Below are 19,873 nucleotides of genomic sequence, written 5' to 3'. Positions count from 1 at the left end.
CTGTAGCAGCCAACTGCCAGACTCAGCTGTTTTTAAAGAGGATTACTCATCGAAACATCCAAACGACCGGTGGTTTGATGCCTGCGTTTCATTAAGTCGCTGTCCCAGCTCAGAATTACCCATAATCCCCGGCTTCTGACGCCTGACACGTCCGAGTCATCCTCACATTCCTACCAAATCAGACCTGTGGTCACAAAATGTAAACACTCAGCCGGACGCGTTGTTTATCTCCTGACCGACCATCCCCCGCTCCTTCATCCCACATCACATGAAGCTTCAAGAGCTTCAAGCTGCATGAAGAATATTTATCAGTCGAAGTAAACAACAACCGGGTAATCTATTACTCATGTTTGTTAATCTATTACTCTTTGTTGTGATTAATGCAACATGTGTTTCCTGGAGGTGAAACCACAAGAAAACCATTTTCTTCTCTGGATGGGACGGGCAGAACCGTTTTGTCAACAAGAAGAAAAACATTAGCAAGGAAAGGGGGAGGAGAGGAAATGATAATACAGAAGGAAAATCTAAAAAAAGGAGAAGAAGGGCGACCGGGTGGAAAGTTGAAGAAGGAATGAAAAGAATGCGAGAGGGAGGAAAGGTGAGGAGGAAAAGAAACGAGAGCAAATGGGAGAATGAAAGAGGAGGAGGGAGAAAATTAAAGAGAGAAAGAAGACGAGGGAGAGAGAGAGAGGGGCGTTCTTGGCAGCGAGCAGTTTCCATTACTGGCAAAATAAACTGATACCATATGACTAATCACCTCATAACTGGAGCAGGAATTTACTACCACACACACACACACACACACACACACACAAACACAATCTCCACACGGACGGGCGAAGACGGAGAAACGGGGCCCGAAAGTGAAAGAGAGGAGCGAGCGGAGGGGTAGAATCCCTCGCTCCGGAACAAACGCACCTCCAGGAAATGACGACGGACGAGAGGAATCCCAACAACAAGACAGGGAGAGAACTAAGAGCTGGACCAGGATCAGCCTTCTGCTAATAAACAATAAAACATGTGACAGGAAGAGAGCAGCAGATACTCGAGGGACGAGGAGCACTGAACTTTTCCATGACACGGCGTTTTTTAGAGGGGAACCGCTGATTGTTTGTTGTTTATTAAACGTGAAACAGAAGATGACATATTCAATGCGTCCGGGAGAAACTGTTGTTGATATTGATTTGAGTTTCCAGAGGTCGACCTCGTTCACCTCATGTGACTTTAACAACTCGACGGTTATCTGACGCCTCAGTTCTCTGGTTTACGGCCCTGTCCCTGATCCTCCACTGGGGGGGGGGGGGGGGGGGGGGGGGTCCAGGCACAAATCCTCCGACTCAGATCTCAGCCAGCGATACGTCGCCGAATGAAACGTGTGTCGAATTATTCAACGCACATAAAACACACTGTCGCACATTATTATAAATGTCAACTTGGATATTCAGCGTTCAAACAGAGATTAATGCACGGCGACAATTACCGGCACCGATCTGCACGAGACAAGAAATGAGAGGAAAGCTATTATGGAAACACACGCACACACAGATACACACCAACACACACACAAACAAACACACACAGCTGGATCAGAGATGAATGTCCTGACCTTCCCACAGAGTTTCCTGTCTGTTTCTATACCGCCGGTAATTACTGCTGAGATGCAGCGATGATCTAACACACAAACACTAACACACAGTACCACAGCGACGCACACAAACACACACCGCAACACAGTCTATAACACACACACACACACTCAAACACACACTATGAACTGATGCAGACACCATCAGATGGAACATGTATTTGCCAGAAAGTTGTATATTTATATGGAGACAGATCCAGCACTATGCAGAGTGGTGTGTGTGTGTGTGTGTGTGTGTGTGTGTGTGTGTGTGTGTGTGTGTGTGTGACATTTGGTTTCATTTAGCACTTCTCTTCCACTGCTGATGAGTGTGTGACAAAGAGAAATAAACAGAGACAAATAGAAACAGGGAAACAGAGAAGCAGCAGTGAGACAGACACACACTCAGATTTGTAAAGTTCAACGTCCAACAAATGAAAACTTGAATCATCTCGCTCGACAACTGGAAGGTGACGAGTCCAGAATTTGAGTTCCACCTCATAAATAATAGGTTACTCATGATTTCTGTTACGTAAAGTTGTTCCCGTTTGGTTCCGACCTTCAGACTTTTCAGTTAATTGTGAACCTAAAATAAGTTCCCGAGAGTTCAGACTTTGGACCAATTATAGAAGTGCAGGAATTAATGATTTCATGTTCAGATCTTGAAACGCTTGCACTCGAAAACCCTCCGCTTGCCCTCAAGCCACGCCCATTTGTTGCCCAAAAACTCCAGGAGGGCAGAGAAGAAATCAGATTGCAGATGTTTCATGCAAGCACAGAAGCAGCGCGAGCGTGGGAACAGCTGGAAAGCAGGAAATCCATCCAAACAACCAAATGTCCGAGTGCAAGCACACGGCCTGAGCTCAAGCAGAGTGAATCCAAGCACAAGCAGAAGCTATAACAGTCTGAATGAGCCGCCACATGCTCTACTGACATAATAACCTATAAACTATTAGTTTAATAGGTAGGTATCTCATGGTCAGGTTAGGATCCCCAACATTACTTCACTCAAGTGTTTCACATTAAAAGCTTTCAAAGGAACTGTTGGTGTTACGCCCCCCTTCAACCACTTAAAGGCTTTTAATTTGAAGCATCTGCAGGAAATGCTGAGACAACAAGAAATCCACAGTAAACAGGAGGAGACGAAAAATAAAACGTGACACAATAGAAAACTATAAAATACTCTTGAGTAAAGATCTGTGTCTGGTGTCTGTAGCTCTTTAGGCCTGAGGAGGAAAGTTCTGAATTTAAACTGTTTTGGACGCAGATTCTTTTCAAAGTAAAAGTCTGGACTTGGTGAATTAGCTTTGTGGATGTTTCCAGAAACAACAAGGAGACGTGAGGAGGGAGAGGAAAGAGAGAAAATAAGAGGGAGACAAATCATGCAGGGTCAAACAGGCAGCAGGCCAACACACAGGAAGTGGAGCGCACACATACACACACACACACACACTCAAACCAACACAATCTAAATATAAAGACGTGACAGACTCACAAAGCTTTGATGTTGATCATGTGACGCTGAAGAATTCAACATGACTCAGAATCCAAGAACTCAGGGTCGAGGTCGACTTGACCATCGAAAAACAAAACTTTGAAAAACACGAGCACGACTCCAGAAGAAGAGAAAGAACAAAACGTTCAGGACCAGAACGTCACGCTTCTGTCATTTAATAATAAAAACATATTCAAACTCCTTTAATAGATGTAATGGAGATTTCTTTATGAGAATGTCAATGCCCTTATGTGTCCTGTCATTTTCACAGCTGTTCTATAACACAAGCATTATGATTTAAAGCTGAGGTCATGAAATAAAAGATGAGAAACTACAAACAGAAAACTAAAAGGTCAAAGGTCGAGTGTTTGCACCTGAACAAAGAACTTTTAAAGAAAGTGGACGACAGCAGAGAGGAGATCTTCCAGAAGGAAAACTCAACGAGTAGCAGACTTGAACAGATGCTCACCCAGCAGGTTAATAGTGTAGGACCACACACACACACAGACACACACACACACAGACAGACACACACACACACAGGGAGCCACACCTTGCACTGTGTCAACAGCTACTGCAACTGTTAAACTGGTTTATTCATGGATGACGCCGTGTCACATTCAGTGAAGGATACTGACTGTCACTGATTAGTGTGTGTGAGTCTGTCTCTATGTGTGTGTGTGTGTGTGTGTACACCCCCTCCCCTGATGCAGCCAAATGTGAAGCACTTGACAAACATTACTGAGACGTTCCACAGAGAAGCAGCCGTTCAGCCTCGTCCCTGATTCACCTCAGATCCAACGTTGATTTAAAGTTTCATCCAAAGCGAATCAGACTGTTATTTAGAGGGGAAGGTAAAACAAATTAAAAATAATCATACCGTCACATTGAAAGAAACATGTTGATAGTTACAAAACGTGATAGAGTGGTTCGGTTTTCTCATTTCAATACGTTTCTTCATTCCAACTTCATCGCAGATCCTTTGTTATCACGTACAAATGGTCAAAATTCGGATTTTTACTGTTACAGCTCCAAAAGCACACAAAAAAGTTAAATTTATATAATCATCAGCCCCCTGATTGTCTCTGTGTCCACATGACTCCAGAGGTTATAATCAGAGATTATAAACATAATTCAGTTTTCAGCAGCAAAGGAAACATGAGCAAGTAGGTCATATAAGAACTAGCTCAAGTAAATATCTTTGAGACGATGGGAGTTGCATGTGGTCGTCCAGATGCAGCCTTCGGTTTTTACTTTCCATTTAAAAAGGTACCGAGATGTTCTGAACCTCGTCCGACACCAGGAAGGTTCTCTCTCTCCCCTCCAGCTCTTCCAACCGAACAACAACACAACGTTAACCCCGGCTTCACCCCCGACGACAAATAAAAATAATATCAAGTGACGCAGCTGATTGCCACTTTGAGATGTGCAATCAGCTGTGTGTGCGTTCTTGATTTCCATCGCTGCATCAGCCGTGGCTTATTGATTGCAACAAACAGTGCATGCGCTTTATCATAAGAACACCTTGGAACATAGATTCAAGTGGAAACTGTTTATGAGCAGGAACAAAGGCTAAATTTTGGTAAGAAAATGTTGAATGGTAAAGAAAAGAAATAAAAGACGTGTGGGAAAGTCGGCAAATTAAGTAATAAAATCTAGACGAAGAGAAAATAGCGGAAGAAAAAACATTGGAGGAGAGGATTGAGGTTTTGGGGTTTCCTGTGGTGGAGGCATGAGGTCAAACTGCAGCCATGAACACACACACAGACACACACAAACACACACACGTGTATATATATATACTTCCTTTTTCAGTCTCATGAAGTTAAGAGACAGCATCTGTGTATGTGTGGGTGTTCAACCAATCACCACCCGTCTTTCTACAAGAGCTGGAAAAGACATAACACCTCTGATCACAGTCTGACACACACTCACAAACACACACACACACACACAAGATGTCAAAGTAACCGTGTGATCACACGCCACCAAAACACGCATGTGATGACGCAGGCAGATCTGAACTTGCCACTCAAACTGCTTGATGTATTTTCTAAGCCGTCCCTGAAATAAACAAATTTAATATATTAAAGCTTGTGCGGTGGAAAGAGTTTCTCCCAAAACACTGACGCACAACTGACACAACACAGACTAACGCAATGAAGCATCGATTCTGGTCATGGAGACGATTCAACTCAACTGAACCAGTTGGTTTTAGAGGCTTTTTAACTACAATCTGACGTCTTAACCAAATTCTCACTGGTTGGATAATCGTTTTCAGCCGTTTTTCAGATCTGACTTCAGAAGGAGCTTCAGAGAATTAGCTCCACGCTCTGTCCTTTGACTTTGTCTTCACCACATGAACACAGACGTTTTCACAACACACAAAAATCTGGTCTTTTTGTTGACATCACATCACCAACGACTCTTATCATCAGAAGCTCTCTGGACATCTTGGTCTGTGGCTGCTGCGTGTGTGGCTCCACATCATCGTGGCCACAGTATATATATCAGTGACTCACGCTTCCTGCTGAGAGCAAAGCTTGAGACGACAACATGGACGTTCAGAGGTGGTGGAGCTGCTGCTAGTCAGATGTCACATCCAGCTTCTTCACAGCCCATAAACCAGAGAGCGCTTCCTGCTCTCGAGCTGCAGCACAGTCGACGCCACACTCCTGGTGTGAAAGTGGTTTTAATTACAGCCCACACACAGAGAGGGGGGGGGGGGGGGGGGGGGAGAGAGAGAGAGAGAGAGAGAGAGAGAGAGAGAGAGACTCACATCTGAGCAGTCGAATGACCTTTGAGCCTTGTTTATAATAGTTTTCCACCATGACGAACCTTCTTCCTCAAACATCTCTTAAAATTCAAAGTCCCAGTAAAGCCTGAAAATATTTTGTTCCCTTTTCTCTTTATTGTATTGTTGTATTGATTTTAATAAAAGATCAACATCGTGATGATGTCATCCGCCGTACGGTGAACTTAGGCCCGGCGGCTCCTTGTTGAATAAACGTATAAATTAAACTAAACTTCTGTGAAATGAAGCCACCGTCCACCAGCACCACCACAAGACCAGAATAAACCAGAATAAACCAGTGGGGATTCCCAGAGCCAAAGATCACATTCATGCTCCGCTCCTGCCTCCACTCAGAAATCCCCAGTGGAGAAACCAAAAACTCTTTGGGGAAAAGCAAACTTCTTTCAAACATCTCAGGATGCAGTTAATTCAGCAGCTGTTGCCACCATCTCTTTGAAAACCATTAGTTCAACTACAGGATGGTTGAGCTACTTAAATGTGTTCATGTTATCATGTATATAAATAAAAGGTTCTTTCAGATTTAATTATATAATATTAACTCTAAATCTTAGTAACTTTATAAAGTTCTCCCACTGTGCTTTCACATGACTTAATCCCTAAACTCTCCATATTTACTCAACTCACAGAACTTGACCCGTTTCAGATTAATCCCACATTTCCTACAAGGTGACTCAGAAACATAGGTCACAGTGACTGCTCCTAAAAGCTTCTCACAACAGATGTCATCACAAAACGTTCTTCATACACAAAGTTTAACTCTTAAACTAAACCTCGTGTGTACAGTCTGAGAGAAGTTCAACACGAGACTAAACAATTTGTAGAAATCCACATTTCCCCGTCTGTTCATGTTAAAAACATGTCAAACATGCCGTGTGGAATGAAAACCCAGCTGCTCACACGCAGACTCGCAGGTTAGGTCAGAGAGTATGTGACTGGGCCGTGCAGAGTGTGAACCAGTGAAACCAGTGAGTCGGACTAACAGCAAAAACAAACGGCGGCGGAGAACAATGTGGCCGAGGCCTGAACCTACAGCAGAGAGGATAAAGAGCCGGGGAAGTGATGGTGAAGCAGATTCATCCGACTCATGTGAACGGGACCGAGGGGATGAAGTGACGCAGCAAGAAGGAGATCACAGGACGGAAAAACCATTAGATCCAGTGGAAAAACCAGTAAAAAATGTAGGACTTATATGTATCTACAGGTTTGATTATATCCACAGAGGAGAAGTCTTTTTCTTAATAACCTTAAATAAAACCTGTGGACAGACACAAACCTGGTTTCAAAGAGAAAGTGCGACAGGTATCTTTCCCTGTATCTGCTGCACCAGTCTGAACAAACACAAAGATACAACACACCCACACACAGACACACACCCACACACACACCTGCGACTGTGTCCACTGCAAACACAACCTTCGCTCCCTGAAGTCCAAACACAGATTAGACCCATGCTCCGATGCTAATGGACAAACACAAACGCACAACCCAACGCACACACATGCTATCACATGTAAATCATCCTGCTTCCGGACACAAACACAGGTCATGAGGTCGTTTCTCTTCTCGTTTCCGGCCGTAAAAAAAGGCAACAATACCCACAATACACTACAATCCACAACAGGAGGGTTTATCTCTCATTCCCAGTAATGAATTTAATTATTATTAGTCTGAGCAGGTTCTCAGAGCCTCAGATTAACGTTCCCAAACCCAAAAGATATGATATTTACAACGGTTTGAATTATAATAAAGTAAGAAACAAAGCAGTAAATATATACTTGAGGATGTAAAACACGTTTTCCTCTCCAATTCAACCAGCAGCAGCTTGAAGATGAACGTGTTCCTCAGTCGTCGACTACCTATTACATTTGATGGTTTCTGGATATTTCTTTCATCTGCTCTTATTTTGGATTTAAAAACAAAAACCGACCGACACAATTCCAGAGTTCCAAAGCTCAAGTGATGCAACATCAGCATAAGCAGCAGTAACTCAGCTCATAATGATCTGAGACGAAGCATTCCTCTGGTTTCTTGGCTTTGGGCTTGTGGCAGAGGGGAGATTTGTCTGATTCATTAGATGCAGGGACTTTGTTGTGGCTCAGCGATCTTACACCACCACTGTTTTAAATTAGAGCCACTGCTTAAGTGTCATTTAAGCAGATTTCATGGCTGTGGAGGGCCAGTAAATCACGAGTGTTTGAAGCTTACAGCACTGGAAACCATTTCCCCATCGCTGCCAGTGGGAAGCACTGGTTTCGGATCATTCCAGGACGTGAGTAAGAATCCACTTGTGGAGAAGTTGCTCAACATAGACGAGCTGAGCTCAGCAGAGAAACGGGGCAAAGGGCAAAGGTCGCGTCATCAGAGCAGCCAGACGCCAACATCTGGATTTTTTGCAAATAGAAAATTCAGAACATTTGCTAGTTAAAGCTTCTTCTTCACTGACTTCTTTTTTTAGAGATTAACTGATTATTTGAGTGAATAATCAGCACAATGATCAATAGTGAAACTAAGCACTTTGTAGATATTGGGCTGGACCATGCAAACCCACTGGTGAAGTCCTGTAAGATCACAAACCTTCATGAAGGAGAAACACTCCACTGAACACTGAGGTACATGCGTCTCCCAGTATAATGAACCTCCAGTCCTCCTGCACTAAGTCCACACAATAGACTTACACAACCAGAATAGCAAGTAATTAGAGGCATTGTATGAAATTAAATGGGAATAAAAAAAAGATGGCTGGAATCATTAGACAGCGGGCCACTGGAGCTCTCCTCCCCCGATCCTTTTTGTCTTTGAGTCTCTTTTCATGTTTTCTATTCTTCACCGAGCCGGCGGCGGCGGCGTCCTTTTATTCATTTAATGATTACGCTGTCTTTCTGGAGAGTGATGTCTCACATCTCTGAAACCGACTGACTGACGTGACCCCGAATTAACAGAGAGGGAGAAAGACACAGCCGGAAACACCCGGGTTACTAAGTGGACGTCCACGCCCCCCCAGTTCTTCATTCAGCAGAGAAAGACCCATCATCACAAGCCGGTGTGGAGACGCACAGAGATGGAGTGTGTGTGTGTCGGTGTGTGTGTGTGTGTGTGTTAAAGAGCATCAGGGGGATCATAAATGACGGCGGATGGTTCGGCTGCGTGCAGATATTTCACTCTCGGGAGTTTAGCAGAGGAAACCGACTTGTGAAAGATGAAGAGATCGGACTTGATGTGGTGATTCTTCAGGATTCCCCTCGCTGAGACTCAATCAGGAAACAACAGGAACAATTTAGCAAAATGTCCTCAGAGCACAGAAATCCCATCTTTGGTGAAATGTTCATTTTCATTTCTGCATCTCTCAACTTCAGCTCAGAAAACGATCAAAGTCCAAGTGACGGCTGCGGATCACATGATGACAAGTCTCCTGTTATTCCCATGATGCCTTTCTGTGCAGAGACGGTTTCATTATGCTCACAACAATCACTCTGTAGGATTTGTTAGCTTTTGTCTATTTTCTTCAATATGCAGACAAAGCATTTTAAACTCAAACTAGAAATACAGCAGTGTGGTTGTACGCTTCAGATGTTAACATCCGACTCCACCCTGTATGAACAGTGAAGAAGGTAAATAGAGTAGAACTGAACCCAGGTCTGCTGTCATCCATCACCAGTTTCTTCACAAGGCTCAGGATTGATTCATCACCCTGTGTCACAGTGATTGATTGACAGGGTGATGATTTGTTCGCAGCTCAAGGGCAGAAGAAGAAGAACGCACCGAGCATTGTTCTCTTCTTGGATCTCGTTTTTTATTTCACTCTCCCTTCTTTGAACGTTTGATTCAAAGTCTGATTAAAAATGCCAAAATGATGAAATCGCCCACAACCGGGTGAAAAGCTGACTTCCTAAATTGGACTTCAGCTTGTGAACGCGGGGCGGAGGTTTCCAGCCGGCTCTTGAGCAGGATTTATTCTCTGTCGGGGGTGCATGTCGGGTGGTCCGGGAGCCTGCGAGTGCAAAACCCTGTGAACGTCTTCCTGGAGAGGCTGATCTAAAAATATACACCGTTATTCCCCCTTCCATCCATCAGGGAGGCTTTCCAACGCTGGAGATATGACAGGATTCTGTTTACTCTGGACTGGACTTTGGGAAACAAGCTGCTGAAGCTCGTCGAGAGCAAATTCACAAGTGGTTTAGCAATGCATCATGGGAAGGCTGGGAAACTTAAACATTACCCACAAGGAACCAACAGCGTGATTCCTTTAACCACCACGTGTGAACTCAAAGATCAACATTTACAAAGCAAATCCACGAAGAACAAGTCGAGACGAGCGCAGGTCAGAAATCAGAGGCTTCTCAAACCTCAGCTCTTCACTCCGAGGTTCAGACAACAAGGGAGGTAGACACATTAAACTGACCCGTTTAGCTTCTGTCTCAGGGTTTGAAATGCAGCTTTATGCGTAAAGGTTCAAACATTTAATATCCTCTTCTGTAGCTGATCCAGTTCAGAGAAACTGTCCTGATGTTTTCCACACCTGCTTCCTCGTCCTCACGCAGCCGGCTCGGCACACAGAGAATCACAGAAAGACATTTAAGACTTTTAAAAAGCTCTTTAAAAAAGCTGCTGGAAGTGGTTCTGAAGCTTTGAGAGGACACAGACGGCAGCAGATGGACTATTTAAGGACGTTAAGGACTCACCAGGCCTCCTTTAAATTCAAATCTATTTAATTTTGGGCCTTTTCCATCTGTTTCGCTCCACAGTAACGACTGGATCTCATTCATGAAAGCTCCTCTGCTGTTGTTAACACCTACACACACGTACCTGCTGCATTTCAAAATAAAGTCCTGTGCAGCTCAGAGAGAGGGATGAGTTCTAATACTTGTGTGAGTCACAGTGTTTTTTTAAAAATAAAGCACAGAATGACAGGTGTGGATGAGGATCAGAGACGAAGCAGAGGCTCAGCACAGACGCGTGTTTATCACTGACAGTCTGTGACTCACCGTCTTTCGTTATAACGTCCAGGACGTGTGAGACAAATGATGCAACGAGCGTATTTATATCCAAGGTGTCGCGAAAAACCCGACAACAGCTTGTTTTTCCAAGTCAAATAAAGTTGAACTTGAAGAAGTTTTTAGATGTTTTAATAGGAAAGTATTCTCTATCCTATCTTTACTACATCTTCATGGCCTTAAAAGCCTGAACTGCGACAGAAACATTTAAATAATTCAAAGTGGAAAACAACTGCCAGCGAAAGTAAACACACAAACACACACTTCTATGAAATCACATGAATGGAAAACACATAGATGAACGAGCAAAGTAATAAAAAACACACTTTCGCAAATCACCAGCTGAAGAGTGTGTGGCTCTCCCGGCCTCTGGCCTCTGTGACCTCCGACCTCTGAGGACGAGCGGCTCCTTCCGGTGTTAAATCACCTCGACATGGACAGAGCAGAACGGTTTCCCTCTCAGTCTCCGTCTCCGCTCGCTGCCAAGTTATGAAGCATAATTTAATTTCAGGCTTTGAGGTTAAAACATGTGTTTTTCAACCGAGTGATGAGACGTAATTCAACGTTTGGACACGGCAGCTCCGGCAGATCAGGGATGAAAACAACCACGAGGTTCCAATAGAGACGGGACAAGGCTGATTCCCTGAACTGCTGTTCGGCACAAACTATTAAATCTGATAAAAAGAGGAGAATCAACACATTCTGTTAAGTTTGGCTGCAACTTTTTACACTTTAAAAGTGGGAAATTGAGAAAAGAACAGAAATCCTTTCCATAAAAATGCCTCGTTTCACGCTTTAACGTCCAATTCTGTCGATATACTTGAAACACGGAAATTTAAAAAACTAAATTTGTCACAATATGTCAGTTACATCAAGTACAAACATGTCATCGACTTCCACAACATGATGCATTGACTAAGTGGCTGAATAGACCTGCAGTTGCACAACGGTTTTAATAAGAACTTCACATATTGAACTTTGCCCTGTAATAAACCAGAAGAGCCTCTTACTCATTGATTAGAGTTGTATAATTACCTCTCTTCTGATTCCCCTGTTTACCTCTATATATATATATATATGAGGGATTAGAAGTGTGACTCTTCTTCAGCTCTCGACCACGTGGCCGTGACAGAAGCTGAGTTACTCAACCGCTCGTCTGCATTCCACTCAAACAGGTTTCTGATCGTCTCCAATAATGTACAGTTCAACCCACAGACAACATGTCCCTCTGTCTGTGGCTGGTGAGAAACGTCAGTGGTTCTGTGAAGGGCGGATTCCTTCTGCCACGGTCTTACTAGATACAGGAAGTCAAACAAAAGCTTAATGGACTTGTCTAATCTGACGTGAAACGGTTGAAAGACAATAATTATAAATATAATCTTTAGAAAACATCCAGCTCACTGTTACTTGACAGGTTTAAATAGATGATGACACTAATCATGGGTTCCAGACCCTTGTTATTATTGTGTTGCCTGTTTCCTCTCTCGAAATTCACCTGTTCTTTCTTTAAGGACGGAGGGAAAGGAAGCCTGAGGCGGAAACTCAACACCTGCAGCTCCACCTGCACCGTCTGGGTTTCACCAGAACATACTTCATCCCCTGTGTGATGGGACCGAGTCTCCAGATCAGAGGAAAGTCCAGTGAAGTAACACAAAGAATTTAAAACACGTCGAGCTGAACCATGTTGAAACCTGCTGACCTTCAGATATCCTGTATGTCACATAAGAATAATATCCTTTCATTTTCCTTCTTAGTATATTATCAAACCGGAACTGAAACTCGATGCCCAATAACCAACCACCTCAGGGGAAGTTAACACCTTCCTAAGAAATCCATGCTCCATTTCCATATCGGACAATAACACAAGACACTGTTCAGTTTGTCCTGAAGGCTGTTTCCCCACAGAGCTCAACCGCTCACTGACTCATTTTGAGTTTTGAGATGTTGTTTGTGTTGTGTCGTGTGGAGGCTTGTGCTGGCAGCTTTCAGAGGGATGGTCTGGTTAAGAACGTTACAGCTGCTAAATACCTCAGAAACATGAAATGAAACAGAAACATCGATGAGGAGGGTCCTCCCAACAGATGCTGGAGGCTCGAGTCGTCAGTTCGCTGCAAGTGTTTTATAAAAGAACGTCTCTCAATGGGTTCGTGTGATATTACGTCCAAGAGGCAAAGAAATGCGTTTCGAGAGGTCGTGACCTTTGACCTTTGACCACGTCAGACACTTGTTGATTCCTGCAGGGAGGCATAGGGAGAATATAGGGAAGAGTTTTCTCTAAGACGACTATCGGCTGCTTTAAGAACACGACCGAGCGATAATACTTTCGAGTTGAACAAGAAACATCAATGAACGTTGGGTAAACCTTAGCTCTTCTCATTTTAAGCCACTGTAGATTAAAAAAAAGGTTTCGTCTCCGTCATTTAGGTAAAAACTCAAATGCAGCCAACACTCCAGCGATGTTCTGATAAACCACCGAGCGCTGGAGCAGCCTTGAGGCCTCGGGCTCGACTGACGGCAGAGTTATATCAGCCGTAACGTCAAAGTACCCGAGTCTAAACACCGGCTGTGATGGTTTTACAGCCTCCGAGTGTGGAGGCTATTCTAATCCATTAACTGACACCGGGGACAATTACACCCCCCCCCCCATCATCATCATCATCATCATCATGTACAGCAATGTGTTGAAAGCAGATGTCAAGGAGATTCATGGTTCCAAATGTAGGACGAAGGGAAAATTAGATTGAGACAGCATGAAACAATAGAAGAAGAAGAAGAAGAAGAAGAAGAAGAAGAAGAAAAAGTTGCTTGTAGTCAACGACCAAGACGTCCATTTTGATGATATCAATACTTATATGGTATTAAAGTGGCTAAACGGTTCATTCATCTTCCACATTCAGGCGAAAGACTTTATTCAAAATAGTTATAGAATACGAGCTGACGACACGCCCAACGCCCGTCTACAGACCAATCAGGGGCGAGGACAGGTAGACTCCGCCCACGCAAGACAAAATACTTCAGTCCCTGAATTACAATGTGAAACCAAAACTATCAGATCAGATTAAACTGTGGATCAAACACGTGAAGCCTGGTTCAGACTCTCAGGAGAGAAAATGACCTTTAAGACATTTGGTGCCAAAGATTTAACTTAATACTTAATACTCGTTAATGAGCAGTTTGGTGAAATGGGTTTTTAACACCTGGAAACATCTGTTCACAACAAACCAGATGATACACAAGAGATATTTAACATTTTAGAATCCGTGCGTGGGTGTGATACCTACGTGCACTCACTCACACCCCCTCACTCACTGAGGCTCCAGATGTTCTTCTGCCTGTTGATTAGTCCAGCCGCACGCGCACGCGCCTGACCCGGGTTAATCTAAATGAAGATTCCCCCTCGTCCAGGAGAGAATTCCAGAAAACAGCACGAGTAGGTCTGGTCCGGATCGACTCGTCACTGACCAGGCTTCACTACGGTTTACATTCAAAACAACTGTGCTCCCCTGACTCGACCCAGCCTCGTTTGACTTATTCAAATCAAGTTTTTCTCGTTATAACGCGACGCTAGAGAGGTGGCTCCGGCGCCGAATTCCCGACCGCACCGTGCTACACGTAAAACAACGCAAACTGCGTTACATTGCGCGTTTGCATTTGCGCAATAGTCGATACATTCTTAAATTCGTACTTTTTTCAAGAGGAGTTCGGTGTGACGTTTTCTGAACAAGGTAACTTTCCCTGCTGCAGCGCGTCGCCTCCAGAATCTGTCACATCCTGCTCCTGCGTCTTTTATGCGCAGGAAACTTTGCGTGAAGAAGTGAGAAAACAAGCAGAGCACGCAGACATGTCGCGGCGCTCACCTCTGGATCCACCGCTGCTCTCCTTCTTCTTCTTCTTCTCGGTTTTTCCCCAAAGAACAGAAGAAGTCTGGGAAATAAAAAAGTCCTCGATCCTTAAAAACAGGAAAAGTTCCCACGTTTACATCCTGCACGAGAAGAAGAAGTGCGCAGGAAGCAGCGCGTGAAGTTTCTGAGCGACAGATTCCCACGACTGCTCCGAAGTGGACGAGCGGCTCCGTGCGCGGGCGTGTCTCTCTCTCTCTCTCCACGCCCAGAAAACTACACGCACGGCTCAGGTGAAAGTCATGACAACACGCACTATCACGCACGCATGTAGTTCTTAATGGCAGGAGCGTGCGTGTTCAGCGTTCACATCCAGCAGCAGCTCCACGCTGAAATGAGGCGTGCGCGTGAGGGTGATGAGCGTTTTTCCTCCTCCTCCCTTCAACACGTCCGTCAAGTTACAGAGAGACACACGCACGAGCACCGGATGTGACACATCTGCAGTTTTTATTCAAAAGAAAAGCACCGACTTCATAAATAACGTAGAGAAACGACAAATCAAGTCAAACTTTATTGATAGTTATATAAGAGACAATACTAAAACAAAAAAATATAAGAATATAGATACAAACAGGGAATAAATTATAATCAAAATTTAATTAAGACTTTCAAAGAATTTACATATTCATTTGTTCTATTCTTACTTTATACTCACATTTTATTCCGTGACTGTTTGTTTTCTTATCGTTGTTGTTGTTCTGTCTTTCCTGTGTAGATACTTTGTGTGTAACAACTTGAACGATGAGGACTCAGAAGTTATAGATTTAATCTGACCAAGTTTATATTGTTAATATTGTTTATTCTCCACTTTCTTTTTCTGTATGTTTCCTTTATATTTCATGTTTTGCCCTTTGAATTGTTTAATACAGATGAAGTAATAGAACATTTCATTTGCACTGCAGCTTAAACACACATCAAATCAAATTTGCACATGTTATTCAATTTGTAATGATTAAATCATTATTAATGATGTGGTCAAAAAACTCCCTTTGAGATCCTGCTAAATACTTTTATTTTGAAACGTTTCTCAGGAAAACACCCCCTCCATTCTTCAGACTTGACACTGAAAGATTAAACTCAAGCAAATTAAAGAAATCTAAAACGTGTATTTTTAATAACAAAGTGATGATGATAACAAATATTTCCTTTAATAATTAATAATAATAATAATAAAGAAACAGATCCACAGACAGGAAGCAGAATTCCTCTGGAGACTCGGATTCTTCTGACAGATGTTTCATGTGCTGCACTTCATAATCCACAGACTTCAGAATGAGCTCCACTTTTAAACAGATTACGTTCAGTTTAGTTTACATTCACAATAATCTGTTCAGACCCTCGGCTGCGTCGATTGGATTTATTTTTTAATTTGTATACATTCATCTCCTTCCCTGGTTTCACTCTCTAATTCAGATGGAAGTGATTCTGGGAGAGCGAGGTCTGGGAGAGTGGTGGCGCTGTCAAGCCCAGTTAAGCGTGCAGTCGCCCCCGCTGCTAATTCGAGGGCCGGCCGGGACACAATGGAGCCTTTGTTGGGGGAGAATTTGTCTCAGAAGTAATCCTTGACACTGGTCCACTCAGGGGCCGGACCTTTTGTTTCATAAGTCTGCTGAATGTTACAGTCGGCATCAGAGCGCTGGAGCAACTTGAGGCCGTGCACGTCGCCCGGTGATTCATGGAGTGTGTGTGAGAGTGTGTGTTTTGCAGGAGTTGGGTTTGGAAAGGTCAAGGGTCATGAGCTTGGAATGAGGAGGGAGCTTTACTATAAACACACACGCTCACACACACTTTTGCTCTTTAAGAATACGTCAAATCCCTCAAAAAGAGCAATTATTCAGATTTAGATTTGAGTGAACTCTCACATTAAGCTATAAACTAAAGAAGATGAGTATTTAGTCTTCTTGCCTGCGTACAGGATGTATGTGGGCAGTGATGGTTCCATCATTAGAGAGGGAAGGAGAATAAATTAGCCTGAATGCACTTAGAACCTATGTCACATGACCATTTACTCACAGAGGTCAAGCACATGCTGGTGTAACCAGGACGTAGATCAGCTGTGTCCCAGTTCAGGGGCTGCGTCCTTCAGAGGACGAGAATCAGAGGCTCTGAGGATTTCCTAGGTTGTTCCGCCAATTACTGTTGCATCGTTAGCTACACACACAGACACACACACACACACACGCACAGTGAGTGGTAGCATGTGTCAGTCATGTTTTGTTGATCCACTCATCAAGTGTGTAAATCACTGACAGACGAGTTGACTGGTCCTGCTGATTGACTCTTCATCTGACTGGATGTGTGTGCGTGTGTGTGTGTTTGTGTGTGTGTGTGTGTGTGTCTGTGTGTGTGTGTGTGTGTGTGTCTGTGTGTCTGTGCGTTTGCACTGTCTCCTTAAACAAGGAATATGCAAATACCACCTCACACTCCTGCGTACACACTCTCTCATTCTTGTCAGAGACACCCAGAGGCCCGACAATACACATTATTTAGACCTCGGCACACACACACACACACACACACACACACACACACACACACACACACATGGAGGTTCACAGGTTTTGTAAAATCTCCACTTTCCGCCGTGTGACAGCTGTGGTTTGATGAGGTTGGTGGTTAATGGTTTAATAAATGAGATGTGGTAAAGATAATATTATTTTAGATATTAGTCCACAAATGAAATCCCGTCTTTAAAGTCCCCTGTCATCTGCTCTCTGTTTATTCGTGCTCTTGTTTTTTCAGATGTCTTTTTGTCTCTCCTTCTCTCAGACGCAGCGTTAGGCTCCTCGCTGCCCTCGCTCAAAGCCTGATGTTGACCTTTGACCTTCGACTGCTCACCTTCCCACAAGCCAGCGAGTCGGGTCGGTCATCCGGGGATGATACGCTCTCGCTATCTGCTCGTCTCACAAATCTCACAGATGATCAACAGAGCAAATCTCCTCTGGGTCCCAAACGAGTTCTATATGTTTCTACGTCAGTTCTTTATATAAACTGTCTTTCTGTCCTCTCGGGACATTCCTGGTCAAATAAAGGACAAATTAACTAAAAACGTCCGACTCTGTTTTCATCTGTTTATTCACCGAACCTGGAGAAGGTGAAATGTTTTCAGAGCTGAAACTTCAAACACCTCATTATTACAATGCCCACAGGTGTGTGTGTGTGTGTGTGCGTGTGTGTGTGTGTGTGTGTGTGTGTATGTTAGTGTGTGTGTGTGTGTGTACAGTTTTGCTCTTCACTGTCCTTCAACGGCTCAACAACCTAATTTACATACTCATAAATCATTCACGTCTGACATCTCTATCACACGCACACACACACACACACACACACACACACACACACACACAAACACACTCACACACACACACACACAATATCCTGCGCTGTCGGAGCTGCCAATCTCAAACTCAGTTTATTCTCCATTTTAAACGTGCGGTGAACACAAGCCAATAAAAATCCCTCATCATTGAAAGGAACTGTTTCGGTCACAGTCGGACTGCAGCTGCATTTAAATTGAGTCATTTCCAGAAAACGATGAAGATGCTGAGGTGCAGTCGGCTCCACGGCCTCATTTCACATTTAAACACAGAGCTCTACTGTGGTTGTGTGACGTCAGTTTGTCTTTAAAACTCCAATATATATTTATGTCAAATGTTGTGTATTTACGCTCTTTTTAATGTGTCTCAGAGCTGATACCGAATCAAACCGGACCACTTATGACCGGAAATAGACTTGTAAGCGATCCATGATCCTCGTCCTGACTCCAGATGACGTCAAACAAACCAAGATGGCAGCATTCGTATCTCGGACAATTTAACTTAATGTATGTACATCGAGAGGCGTCGTCCATCTTTGTTTACAGTCCATCGCCTCGAAGGTGACTGTGAAGTTCTGCCAACGACCGACACTCTTTCATTCACGTTTGGAAAAGGCTTTTGTTTCCTGCAGGCGGACGAATAGAATGTCATGAAAGACTGAATCAGGTCGGGGAGAAGAAAAATGCATTTTCAACTCAACCTCCAGCGAGAGGCCGACCGGTGAATTCCTCTCAGGTCCGTTAACGTCCTGTAGAAGAGAGTCGGGGGTTCACTGCAGATGAGAAGTGAACTGCCCGCCTCATATTTAAGGTTACATATTGGCCCCATAAATCATCCCACCAATATAGAGTCCATCGATCTGAGCCGGCCGAGTGTCACACAGAGAGACAGGATGAAAACACCCAGGTTCAGTGGATGTAAAGTGAAACACAGAGCGTTCAGGGTGTTATTCATAATCCTCCCTTCACTCCCTGCTGGTGTAATGAAGCTGTGCTACTGCAGCGCGCCTCACTCTTCATTTCTCTCTGTGTAAAATCTGCTCATAGTGTCTGTAATGAAGAGATGGAAGAAGTGTTTCATAAAGGAAAACCTTTAACTGCCTTTAAATCCAGAAATGAGACTTCTTTTTTTATTTTTAACTGACATTAAAGGGTATCATTTCATTACTTCTCTTTTTAAAATACAGTATTTTAAGTTAAATGTTAATTAAAGCCTGAACAAACTGGGTTATCTGATGCACGTGTTTACATTCGGTTCCTGTTTGGATAACAGCAGATTGAAGAGTGAGTATTGATCCGTTCATACACAACCGGGTTCATCTTCTCCGCAATTATGGACGAGGCAAATTGAGCGACTCCTCGTGTCCATTAAGGAGCAAATAGAAAACCTCACTCACATCGATACAGGACTTGTTAACAGCATGACCCATGGGCCACGAAAGATTAATCGCTCCGCACTTTAAATGGCCGCCAACGCTCAATTTACTCTTTGAGCGCAGCCAACTGTTGAGAAGGAGAACTGCTGCTGATGACACTTCTTTACATAATGTGGTAAATGTAGTAGTCAGAGCACAACAGATGAGGTGAGTGACTCTCAGGGGTTCGGCAGGACTCAAGACACACACAGTATAGCCCGGTCACACTAGCAATGTCAGGCCGTTTTTGTCGTCCGTCAAAAAATTGGCTGCCGACAATTTGGCAACACACAATTTTTATTGGCCATGTTAGATTAC

General features: G+C 43.6%; 1 pseudogene; it reads right to left on the bottom strand.

Annotated features, from left to right (window-relative positions):
- Positions 1-15,214, bottom strand: part of LOC128429214 (plexin-B2-like) — an 88,049-nt pseudogene extending 72,835 nt beyond the window's left edge.
- Between the last annotated feature and the right edge of the window lie 4,659 nt (positions 15,215-19,873).

This window comes from Pleuronectes platessa, chromosome 22 (assembly GCF_947347685.1).
Source record: "Pleuronectes platessa chromosome 22, fPlePla1.1, whole genome shotgun sequence".
NCBI lineage: Eukaryota > Metazoa > Chordata > Actinopteri > Pleuronectiformes > Pleuronectidae > Pleuronectes > Pleuronectes platessa.
Note: the sequence above shows the minus strand (reverse complement) of the source record. Positions and strands in the feature narration are given on the sequence as shown.